Source organism: Ursus maritimus, unplaced genomic scaffold (assembly GCF_017311325.1).
Source record: "Ursus maritimus isolate PB19 unplaced genomic scaffold, ASM1731132v1 scaffold_4, whole genome shotgun sequence".
Lineage (NCBI taxonomy): Eukaryota > Metazoa > Chordata > Mammalia > Carnivora > Ursidae > Ursus > Ursus maritimus.
In genome coordinates, this window is record NW_024426552.1 from 24,880,499 (window position 1) to 24,892,566 (window position 12,068).

At 40.8% G+C, this 12,068-nt stretch overlaps 1 long non-coding RNA gene across 1 annotated transcript in view; it reads right to left on the reverse strand.

The window, feature by feature from the left end:
• Positions 1-11,574, reverse strand: part of LOC103673058 — a 42,017-nt gene extending 30,443 nt beyond the window's left edge. Inside the window, exons 1-2 of the long non-coding RNA XR_571303.2 lie at positions 11,205-11,574; positions 7,533-7,637 (exon numbers count right to left, since the gene is read on the reverse strand). This is a non-coding gene — a long non-coding RNA (uncharacterized LOC103673058). The remainder of the gene's footprint in view (positions 1-7,532; positions 7,638-11,204) is intronic.
• Positions 11,575-12,068: the final 494 nt, after the last annotated feature.

Here is a 12,068-nt window from a genome sequence, read left to right on the forward strand (position 1 = left end):
AAGTACAGATAACCACCGGGATTTGTGACTGGTGACTGAAGTCCAAGGAGGGAATCTTGGAAACCTCCAATCTGTAGCTGCTCGATCGCAGAAGCACAGGAAACAACACAGGTAACAAGCACAGACTGACATCTGAAGCTGAGGGCAGTCTCGTGGGATGGAGACTTTTTTTTTAAGGAGGGGAGGGGCAGAGAGAGAATTTTAAGCAGGCTCCATGCCCTGTGTGGAGTCTGAGGCAGGGCTCAATCTCACAACCCTGAGATCATGACCTAAGCTGAAATCAGGAGTCGGATGCTTAACTGACTGAGCCACCCAGGTGCCCCTGGGGTGGAGAGTTTAACCTGTGGAATCTGATGCTATCTCTCAGTAGACAGTATCAAAATTGAGTTAAATTGTAGAACATCTGGCTGGTGTCACAGAATTGTTTGGTGCTGTGGGTAAAAAACCCACCCATTGGAACCAGGTGCTCAGAAGCATTGGTGGGTTACACCGGGGAATTCAGCACTATCTCTGACCTTAAAAAGCTCATTTTTGTCAGGGAAAACACACAAGCAACTGTAATTGTGGTAATCAAATATCTTAGATTATCTGAGATGATTCTGATTGCTGGGTCACGTGTCCTGGTTTGTGATTCACGATATCTTGACTTTGTAACTATAAACTTAAATTATGAAAGATTTATATCAAGTTCTTTGGGAGTATGAGAGAATTAATTCTGCTGGTACTGCCAGGGGAAACTTCACAAAAGATCACTTAGTTGGATCTCAGTGTAAATGTAGCATTTTTCCAACTGGAGAAGATGAGAAACAACATTAGAGTAAAGACAAAAACATGAGTAAATGTACAGAAGTGAGTAGGATCATCAGGTTCTAGGGGAGAGAGAAAAAGAAAAAAAAAAAAAAAACCACAAAGGTGAATGGCTACAGAATGATGGGAATTTTGTGGTCGAAAGCCTTGAATGTCATGGTGAGGAACGTTGATTTTTTTTTTTCCTCCCTTGAGTTCACTGGTTCCTCACACCTGTGCTCAACTGGCTACATAAGAATTACCTGGGGGCACCTGGGTGGCTCAGACAGTTAAGCATCCGACTCTTGATTTCATTTTCGGCTCAGGCCATGATCCAGGGTCATGAGACAGAGCACAAAATCAGGCTCCAAGCTCAGTGTAGAGTCTGCTTGAGAGTCTCTCTCTCTCTCTGCCCCTCCCCTGTGCTATAAATTAACAGACAAATGAATCTTAAAAATAATAATAATAATAATAATAAATATATATATATATATATATAACTGGACAGCTTGTTTAAAATACATATTTCTGGGGGCCACATCTGGATAATCTGTATAATCTGATTCAGACCATTTGTAATGGACCCCCAAAATCTTCCTGAGAAATTCATATGATGAGCTCAGGTTGGGAACCATGATTATAGAAAATGGAGGAAGCCCTTCTTAGTCTTGCTTCCCTGGCATTACCAAGATCCCAAACTGGTCAGTTCAGCCTTTGGGAGTTCCCAAATAGGCCAAGAAGTAGACTGTCCCATATCTACTGGAGAATGGGCTCTAAATTTAGCCCAGCTGCTACTATTCATTGTCCAGTGCGCTTTGGCACTCAACGTCCATTGGGTCTGCGGCCTTCCCCCACCCTCATCATGTACCCACTGCATGCAACTGGGCTTCTGTCTCAGTGTTCTCATCAGCAATCAGTTTTCTGCTAGACCTGTGGCTTCTGGAAGAACTCCAAGTTACCTGGTTGGGGTCTGACAATCTGCCTAGCCCTGACACTCCTCTCTCCGTGGGCCTGGACTGTTAGTGAAGGTTTTACTTCAAAGCAAAGAGAACCCCAGGGACACTTGTCTTCACCAGGATCATCAGAGTTGTGTCAAACAAAGGTTTTTAGTAGAAGGATGCCATAATTGGGTCTGTGTTTCAGGAGGATGGATTACCAAAAAATAGAGGGAAATGCAGGAACATATTTAGAAAGCTGCTCTGGTAGGTTAGAGGGAAAGATATTGAAAAAATTTACAAAGCAGTGGCCAAGAAAATGCAGAGGAAGGGAGTGGGACCTTGGGCACAGATTAGGGGCAGAAGGAACAAAAGAAAAGATGTTGCCAAGGTTTCTAGTTTTATAAAGTGATATTTTAGCTGAATTAACTATTTGTTTCCATATAACTTGTTACTTATTTTTTAATTTTATTCCAAGTTTTCATTGTGTGGGGAAGCACCATCATCAAGTGGTATCTCAGTATGTCGCAGTCCATTTGTAAAAAACACTGTAAGTAGCACAGTGTTGAAAGCCTTTCTCCTGGCCTGAGCTAATTTTCTCCATCACAAATATCAAAAGGGCCTGGAAATGCACAAAGCAATTATTTCAAGCACCAAAAGTAATACCATTATTCTGACCCCAAAGTAATCCCTTCTAATGTTATTTTAGAAAAATAAAAAGCATTAATAGTTTATCTGAAAGATAAGACTCCTTTTGCATTCAAGATTGCTAACCTAAAAAAAGGGGGGGAGCAGGCCACTCATCTTCTTGTCCTTTTTTGTTCACATTGAGTGTTTTCAGCTTTATTTAACAATTTTACTTCTGACTAACTTGAACCAATTGAACACTCCATTGAATATTCAAGAGAATATCTATTTCTCTCGAGATTCTGAGAGATGTGCTTAGTTAGGGTAGATTTACTTTTAGACCTTACAAATATCATTCAATTTCTAGAGCTATTATCCTAAAACAAAACAAAACAACCCTCTAATGTTCAAATGCTGTCCAACTGTCCTATCTTGATTCCCTGAAAGACTATAGCTGCCTCCTTTATTCTGCTTGAATTTGCTAAGTAGGACCAATAGTAAAATTAAGCAGTAAACCTGCTGATGAATTCCTCACCCCTAATTTGGCTAATGTCCAACTCTAAATTAGAATACAACCAAACCTTCAGGTTTTACTTACAAAGAAACTTGATTCATACACTGAGCCTATCAGCTCCTGAAATGTAAACTTGCCTTTCTGACTTACCAGCCATAACCACTAGAGAGGTCACTACAAACCTGTAAACAAAAGCAACTCTTTCTTTAACCAGAATTTTATTTTTCCTGGCTTTCTTCTTTCAACAAAATAAGGAAATGATTACCAAACTCCATTTCTCCTATGTCCCCCAATTACTTTCCTACTGTGGAGACAGATTTAACAACATGCACTGCAAACTTATTTTCCTCTTTGATGAGTTCGTTTCAGTCTCCTGTGTTCAGGAAAGAGGAACAACCCCTCTTTCCAAAGAGTAGATGAATAATTGCTTACAAATAAGAAGCATGCTTCTGGCCAGAGGAAGGGAGTTGTGAACCCCCTCGTTGGTATCACGTCTGCCGCCAAACAACAATTGGTAGACTGCCCAGTCGTTTTCCACACTCCAGATTCAGAGGGAGGGATGTTGTTCTTCGTTCAGAGAGACCAGAGAATAGAGAAAGTAAAGGAGCAGCAGGTGTGGCCTAATTCGCTGTGGCCTGAACTTCTGACACGAAAAACCTCCTACACCTGCATGTAAGAACAAAGCTCAACTACAACAGGAATTTGGAATCCCAGGCCAAGCTACCAACGATGAGTTTGGAACTGCCTTAAGCCAAGTTGCAAAGAAAGTCAGCACAAGCTAGGACTTGATGGGACGTTTGAGGCCTCGACATCTCCCTCCTTTGTCTTCTTCCTCCCCAGGTGGTGTTTAAGAGTAGAGATGGCATGACGTGAACCCAGAGTTCTCAGGAAATTCAAGAAGAAATGCTTCTATGGAACAAAACTGAACTTACATATCTTCTTAAAAATGCCCTCACTTTTAGTAAAATCTTGTGTACTGGTGAATGGAGCAAATCCAGCTACATTATCCCAATGAAGAAAGAGGAGAGAGGATGTCAAAGAGCCAGAGGCCTCTATACTCCAAGCCTGACAGCCACATCAGATTTTCAATCCTTCCCATAGGGGCAAACATAGGCTCCACGTTATGGGTATTGTGATTGAAGCTTGGAAATGTTACATCACTAGCTCAAGGTCAAATGACTAATATAAGGCAGAGCCTGAGTCTGAACCTAGCATGGCCAAACTTCAAACCCGGGGCTTGTCCTTTGTCTTAGTGGCTTCCAAATGCCAGCCCCTGGGTTTATGCTAGCCTGGCCATACTCAGGACCCACCTGGGCAGTACTGTCAAAATGCCTGGGCCCTAGGCCCCAGGAAATCTAATCCAATAGGTCTGGAATGAGACCTGAGAAACTGTGTTTTTAAAGAAATCTCCTTGACATTTTTCTGCCACCAGACTTGGGAACCATGGCAGTATATAAGTCTCCTAAGCCTTTTTCTCCAGCAATTAATTAATTGATTTCGTGGAAATCTTAGCTCATCTCCCAAATCAAAGTATAATACATCTGTCACTCTTTGGAAATGTATCTGCTCTTTCTATGAACCATGGAAACTATTTTCAACATATTTAAAGTTTCAGCAGTCCTTTAGAAAATGTCCTTGAGCTGGAACTTAGGGGTGCTTCCTTATGTTCTGAAAGTCCATTCTTGGGGCTAATTTATCACCCACAATTATCTTGCTGCAAAACTTTATAGTTTCCTGCAGGGTTCCAGATTTTCCTTACTTCTTGGTGGCTCACCATGCCAGGGCTACCGATGCTCTGGGCAAACTCCCCATCTCTCAGATATTTTTGATTTACTGAGCCTTTGGGGCTTTACTTATTTTAGACGTAGGCCTATGCACATGTTTCAACCAATTTTCTAAAATACACTTCTTCCTAAGACAGCTGTTATTTTGGCTTCTTGCTAAGGATTCTGTTGAGCATCTCTTGGGACCTGAGGTGAAGTTTTTTATATCCGTATACTCTCCAGTTAGAGGTTGTTTTTCCCACCATGTCCAGGTCTCCAAAGCTATTTCTTCCACTCCTTCACCCCTTTTCTGTTAAGGGATCCACAGCTAGACTAAAGCAAGGTTCAGCCAATTATGACCCTGGGGCCAAATCTAGCCTGGCACCTGATTTTTGTAAATAACATTTTATTGGAACACAACCAGCCCCATTCATTTGCCTGTCTATGGCTGCTTTCACGCCACAGTAGCAAAAGTGAGTAGCTCCAAGCAGAAAGAGACCATAAGCCTTCAAAGCCAGAAGTATTTGTTAACTGGCCCTTTACAGAAAAAATTTGCCAATCCCTGAACTAAATGAACATTTCCAGTGAAAATATTTCTAAATTTTCCTCTGACAGAGAGACACCATATATACTTCCAGGGTTGCCTCAAACCACATATGTTATGAGAATTTTGTCGTTTGCCTGTTTTTCTTTATTTTTAATCCATAACTTTAGGGTACAACATTCATATTCTTTTTTCAATCCCATGTTCAGATCACACTGGTTATCAAAGAGGCACTATTAGGACCTAACTATGACAGACAGTCTTGTCAATAAAAGCCACTCTTTAATATATATTGAGTCACCTAGTTACTTGTGTGAGGGTAACGGGTATGGAGAAGACTATGCGAATCTCTATTAATTTGTCATGATTCTCTCCAATTAACCTTTCCTCCATGTACTAAAATGAACCCCAGTTTCACCAATTTGTAACTTGTATTGCTGATAAGAAAAAAGAAAAATTTTTTTCTTTTCATTTTCTCCAAGCTGTCTTGATAACTGGTGATGGTACAAAGTATGTATCTAATAAAACATTGACCCAGGAAAATACGTTTTTAAGGGGAAAAAAAATCTCATTTCTTTCTCTGAAAACAAAAAAAAAAGTGTCTTAAAAGCCTCGTCGTTGTTTTCAAACCGCACAAAGTTACTTCAAAAATCTTGAGATTTGATATTTAATGACTGTAGAAGAGCACCTGGCTTGTAACTAAAATCTGCACCTTGTCTTTATACTAACGATCCAAGTTATTGAATTTAAAAGTGTCAGCGCGCCCTCTTGTGGTGCGTTTCAGTTACTGTTCTTTTTTACCCGTCATTTTGAAGTTCGGTATGAACCCATTAAATTTTTATGTAAGTCACTTTACAAGAGACCACTCTATCTTACATTTCATCTGTGATTGAGTCTTATGGAACAATAATCAATAATACATGCTTGCAGAATGAACTGCTATAATTACACTGGGCTGTAACGAAATATGATTATCACTGTTTGACGTCCACCGTGGGTTCCTAAGAACAGAAATAAACCTGCAACCCATTTTGGTCCATAGACTACTTTGTAGGAGGAAAAAACATAAAGTCTACAACTATCATGTGCTGGCATATCGGGTATTCTAAGGAATTTCTACCTACTCCACTTCCCAATTGGAGGATGTGGCTATATACATAAGTGTAAATATTTTTATTAAAGGGCACATGAAGATTTCCATATATAGAAAAACAAAAAGGCTTTATCGAAGTCAAATCTACATCCCAGTTTCTGGTTCCCTCCTTTCAAGGGGAGTTTTGGGTACCTGTTCTGGACTCTTGACTATGAATTAATTGGTTTGGGCTACCGTCCAAGCTCCAAGGATCCCCTGTGTTATATTTTCGCACTGGTGAGACCAACTACCCATAATGTCTCCTCTGGACTACCTGGGCTTTTTTTGTTGTTATCACTTTTTAAAATATGTCCAAGTCCTACCACTTACTGGAGTAATTGGAAACGCTTGATCAAGTTACTTTTATGTTCTCGGCTTTACTTTCTCATCTGTAAAATGGAGGTGTTAATGATGACAGTGTTCTATAGCTGTCATGAGTATCAAATATGAGGATGAAAGTTAAGGTACCTGTCTTAGGGCTGGGCACATAAGGAGAGATTCGTAACTGTTACCATTAGTATTACTATTAGCTTTCTGAACATATTTGAACACTGTGATTTCTTAATATTCCCCTTCTCTTTTTATCACTCTCCACTTTTTCAGTATATTTTTGGTCTGTTTTATTAAAATTTTTGTTTATGTTTGCCTTTGCTTACTGTGTGGCAATGGAAAAGTTAGATTTAAAAGTGGGGGTTCAGGCACCTGGGGTGGCTTAGTCGGTTAAGCATCTGCCTTTGGCTCAGGTTGTGATCCCAGAGTCTTGGGACTGAGCCCTGCATCACGCTCCCTGCTTAGCGAGGAGTCTGCTTCTCCCTCTGCCCCTCACCCTGCTCGTGCACCTTCTCTCTCTCAAATAAATAAAATCTTTAAAACACCCCCCCCCCCAAAATAATACTGTGGGTTCTTGGGGCACCTGCTGTCTCGGTCTGTGGAGCATGTAACTCTTGATCTTGGAGTCAGGAGTTCAAGCTCCATGTTGGAGGTAGAGATAATTAAAAAAAAAAAAAAATGTGAGTCCTTGTTTCAGAGCCCTGCATTTCAATTGACTTGTCGCTGTCTCTAACACATTAAGACTGCATCGCAGGGCCAATACCTAGAAAGGTGAATGTCGGAATAGCTCGGTGCTACTCAGGTATAAATCTTTTCGGATGCTCTTTTTATTGGAGAGCTGAAAAAGGCCTTTTGACAAGATGTTTTAAAAGCATAGAGCACAATATAATGAAGTACTTACTGTTTGTCTTTTCAGTGGTCAGGAGATTCTTCTGCATTTATCTGTAAGTTTCTAATGCAAGTTGCCTTTGTGGAAAAAACAAATCTCCCCACATCATGGATCTGTCTATATTAGAAGAATAAACATAGAATATGGTATGTTACTAGACAGAACAGATGCTCCAGCTATTGAGGGTATATTTTTTGTCCACGGTTTCATTAAACATCAAGAGTGACTTTCTAGGACAGCTCCAGCTGAAAAGTATTTATTTTAAAGATGTTTATTGATTGATTGATTTGAGAGACAGAGAGAGCACATTTGCGAGACAGGGGAGGGGCAGAGTCAGAGGGAGAAGCAGACTCCCCGCTGGGCAGGGAGCCAGATGCGGGGCTCACCCCACCACCCTGAGATCATAACCTGAGCTGAAATTGAGAGCTGGACGCTCAACCTACTGAGCCACCCAGGTGCCTCCAAAAGTACTGATTTTAGAACCTTTATGTTTTGTGTCCCCTGCACTGCTATGCCATCATGTCAAGGTCCTTACACTCACAATTAGTGCTTAAACATGCTCGAGTCTTCTTGCACAACTCGCGTTTGGGGGTATCTCAATCTCCTCATTAGGTGTAGCAACCCTAAGACATGCTGAAAAGAGGGAGAGGGAGCAGGGAAGAGAGAGATCCTTTTCAATTAAGAAACTCCAGATAGTATTTTTTTTTAAAGATTTTATTTATTTATTTGTCAGAGAGAGAGCACAAGCAGGGGAGCGGCAGGCAGAGGGAGAAGCAGGCTCCCAGCTGAGCAAGGAGCCCGATGTGGGACTCGAGCCCAGGACCCTGGATCATGACCTGAGCTGAGGGCAGACACTTAACTGACTGAGCCACCCAGGCATTCCCAGATAGTATTTAATAAAGCAGATTTTTACCTATGCCCTCCCTGTTATCCACGATTGTTTGTTACCCAGGAATGAAATGTTGAGTTGCAAGGTATGATCACTATAGTAACCAGAAGGGGACTGGAACGTTGAAAACGTGGGTAGATGTTAAATTTAGATCAAAGTGAGTAAATGTCACATTATCAATCCTGTTCCTGTAGGGGCTAATTTTCTTCAACAGATTTTCCTTATATATCACATGAAAGGCCCTTTTTTCTCCTTTGTGCCAATTTTCAAAACCATTTAAATTAGCACATTTTTTTTTCCCTTTTGGTTTGTTTTCAGCAATCACTGGTTTTGGTTTTTCAAACTGTAACTTAAAATAACCATATCCCAATGCTATTTAGCTTTCAGTGGATGACAAATAATACAAATGTCTTATGTTTTCTGGATACACACTTTTAAGTGATTTTTTTTTTTAACATCAGAAATGGACCATCTGACCTGCATTGTGACTGTTGGCTGTAAATCATTCATAGTTGACGTGTTGTAGGCTTTTAGCGCTTGTTGTGGTGTTAAATTCCCTACCCACAAACAAACAGCCTTCAAACTACTCAGATGAGATCAAACAGTTGATGGCATTTATATTTTTCTAGGCATCATAAAGAAGGATTCAATCCCACAAAATTAAATGCCTTTAGGGGAAAAAAAGTGACTACGTGGATATTTGACATCAAAGACAGAAATATCTTTCCATTCAGTGTTCCCAAATCCAAGCAGCTTTTTTCATTTTTTAAAAATTTTATTTATTTATTTATTTATTTATTTATTCATTCATTTATTTATTTTTTCTCCCTTCCCTTTCCCTCTTGGCTCTCTGAATTATAATTAGGAACTTGGAGGGTAGATTTGACCTTCCCTTGTGCTCTTATTTTGATAATATACCAAGTCTAATGGAGGATTAGATCCATTAGATCCATTAGATCTGCTTCTTCACAAATGATCGATTCTGTTTCTTTGGTGTTCCTGACACAGTTCTGTAGCGTATTGGCAACTGTCTTATCAACAGTAAACTCCTGAAGGACTGTGATCCACGCAGTGCAAAAACACATGTTGTTAGTTACGTGTCTTTCTTTGTCCATCACCTACTGTTGTCTAAAAATAATGGCTGCTCATGACCCAGCTTTTTACTAACACTCAGGAGAAGTTGGCCTTCCTTGGATCATGTCTCTGGAAGAGCCAGGTGAAGGGCTGTATCATGGAAGACTGTAACATGCTTCTAACTAGACCGCCCCCCCCAATATAGCGAGCATCTGCCACTGGTCAGGACTGAGGAGCAGGTGCACTGTTTCCAGGGTTCAGCATGAGCAGCTAGATGCAGTTCATCATCAAATACATCCTCCCTTTCTTCTGCCAAAATTCCAAGAAGAAGGCACAGTTCATTACCAAAGAGAACCCTACTAGTAACTAGTCCAGACACACAAGAAGGCCAAAGGATGTCCGCAAGTGAAATATTTATTTTCCAATGAGCTGCCTGATAGTCTTTACAGAGTCTTTCTTGACTGGGAGCCTGGGAATCTCTTTCCTCTGCAATCTCCTTTCTCTCCCCAGTGATGCCTAACCCCCTCCCTGGAGTGCTGGCTACATCTTGAGAGTAAAGTAGGCAGTACGATTCCTTCAGGTCATGATGACCATTTTTCCTAGACAACCCATCTCCATCATACCTGCAGTGTCTTGTAGAGAGAGGCTTGTAAGAAGAGGCTGAGGCATTTCTCTAATTCTTCGGATTAGAGCATTTAAAATAAAAATAGACCCTGGGGCGTCTGGCTGGCTCAGTCAGTGGAGAATGTGACTCTTGATCTCAGGGTTGTAGGTTCGAGCCCCACATTGGGCATAGAGATTACTTAAAAATAAAATCTTAAGGGGCACCTGGGTGGCTCAGCAAGTTAAGCATCTGCCTTCAGCTCAGTTCATGAACCCAGAGTCCTGGAATAGAGCCCCCCTCAGCTCCTTGCTCAGCGGGGAGCCTGTTTCTCCCTCTCCCTCTCCCTTTCTCTCTCACTCTCTCTCAAACAAATAAATAAAATATTTAAAATACGTAAATTAAAATCTTAAAAATAAAATAGAAATAAACTTTTCCTTATGACATTGACTATTACAGCATAACATATTTAATATGCTTTAAATTTGAGTCTCTATTACAAAAATCCCCTCATCAGAGATGAAGAAAGAAGATTATATATATAATATACATTATATATATGTATATATATAACATACATTATATATATATGTATATATATAACCTCCATTCAAAAAATCCAAACATAAATTTGTACTTTCTTTGAACCAGGAATTGTAGGGAGTACAGAAATGAATAATTCATAGGCACAATCTCAGTGTCTGTGAATTCAGAAATTAACTGGGGGTGGGGTGGAGGTGGTAAAGAGACATATAAAAAGTTAATGGCAGTGCAGTCCTGTAAGAACTTGCATCTAGAGATGAACAAAGTGTGGTGTTTACATCGAGGAAGATCCACTCTGGGTTAAGTTGGAGGCAGGCATAAGAACACAAAAGAAAGGGGCGCCTGGGTGGCTCAGTCGTTAAGCGTCTGCCTTCGGCTCAGGGCGTGATCCCAGAGTCCAGGGATCAAGCCCCACATCAGGCTCCTCCGCTGGGAGCCTGCTTCTTCCTCTCCCACTCCCCCTGCTTGTATTCCCTCTCTTGCTGGCTGTCTCTCTCTGGCAAATAAACAAATAAAATCTTTAAAAAAAAATTCCTATTAAAAAAAAAAAAAGAACACAAAAGAAAGCACCACATACCTTGGCTAATGTTCCTGAATTTAGTCTTCACAGAGCCCTTTCCGAGGAAACCTGTGCCATTTTACACAGAGGTTCTCATTCCACACCTGGTGCTTAACTACAATGAAAAAGACACAGCCACAGAATGCCAAGAGCAGAGATGCCAAGAGGAAGAGGTGACACAGGTCTGAATAAAGTTCAAGATGCTCAGACCACTGTAGGGTTATTAGTTGGCTAGGGCTGCCATAACAATGTACCATGACAGAATGGCTTACACAACAGCAAGTTATTTCCTCCTAGTTCTGGAGGCTAGAAGTCTAAGATCAAGGCGTTGGTGGGTTTGGTTTCTTCTAAAGGCTTTTCTCCTTGGCTTATAGATGGCTGTCTTCCTCTGGTGTCTTCACATGGTCCTCCCTCTGTGTGTGTGTGTTCTGTCTTTTAACCTCCTCTTTTTATAAAGACACCACAAATGATCTCATTTTACCTTAATCATCTCTTTAAGGGACCTATCTCGAATTACTGTCACATTCTTAGGTACTGGAGGGGTTAGGATTTGATGAAGATTCTCACCTTGACCAAACTTTGGTCAGGCTCTTCTGAGCTCTCTTTTTCACTAGGCTTGACCTTGGGCTCCCATGTCCTTCCTTGTAGACTATTTCTAGCAAGAATCCTGCTTAGTCAGTTTAACAAGAAACTCCCATCTTTGATATCTGATCACCCTCAATATCTGATCGGGTTCCTCGTCATCCACCTTCCCCCGATGATATCTAATCACCCTGGCCTAACTTCAGCAAGAATCCTGTCCGGTTAGTTTAGACAGAATCCTCCCTTACCTATAATATTTCCTCTTAGTAATTTTCTGTCCACTGATCCCCATTCCTGCTT